The sequence below is a fragment of the Cucurbita pepo genome, unplaced genomic scaffold (assembly GCF_002806865.2).
Source record: "Cucurbita pepo subsp. pepo cultivar mu-cu-16 unplaced genomic scaffold, ASM280686v2 Cp4.1_scaffold001941, whole genome shotgun sequence".
Taxonomy (NCBI): domain Eukaryota; kingdom Viridiplantae; phylum Streptophyta; class Magnoliopsida; order Cucurbitales; family Cucurbitaceae; genus Cucurbita; species Cucurbita pepo.
This window is the reverse complement of record NW_019648045.1, coordinates 1-491: the sequence shown is the minus strand read 5'-3', so window position 1 is coordinate 491 and position 491 is coordinate 1. Positions and strand designations below refer to the sequence as shown.

At 35.2% G+C, this 491-nt stretch overlaps 1 long non-coding RNA gene across 1 annotated transcript in view; it reads right to left on the bottom strand.

Moving 5' to 3' along the window:
- The window catches only part of LOC111786549, a 2,552-nt gene extending 2,061 nt beyond the window's left edge, over positions 1-491 (bottom strand). Inside the window, exons 1-3 of the long non-coding RNA XR_002813798.1 lie at positions 414-491; positions 208-240; positions 29-115 (exon numbers count right to left, since the gene is read on the bottom strand). This is a non-coding gene — a long non-coding RNA (uncharacterized LOC111786549). The remainder of the gene's footprint in view (positions 1-28; positions 116-207; positions 241-413) is intronic.

The window sequence follows — 491 nt, the reverse complement described above, 5'->3', positions numbered from 1 at the left end:
GGGAAAAAAAAAAAGAACGCTAACATACCGTTGATAGCTTCAGCTCAAATGTGAACCCAAAAATGTCATAAGCATATTGGATGAACTCTAGGACTCCCCTGACTTCATCTTTTATCTATATAATGAACATAAAACATAAGAAAAGAGATGTGGATCTTAATAATCTCACAAATAATACTTGTTGCATATCAATTAAATAATATTAACCTGTGACTCCCTACAGAAGATATGAGCATCATCCTGCAAAAATGGACTGAACTTATTAAGTAGATGGTGTACGCATATAGAAATACCAACCAAATTAACATACCCAAAGAACCAAGCTAAGGAAACCGTATGAAACCTATATAATAAGATGCTAACAAAATTATATCCAAGCAAAATTTCATAAATACAACAGCATTTAGGAATACCTGCTGAAATCTTCTCACACGAGTCAATCCAGTCAGGGCCCCACTAGCCTCATTACGGTGCAAGACCCCAAAATCAGC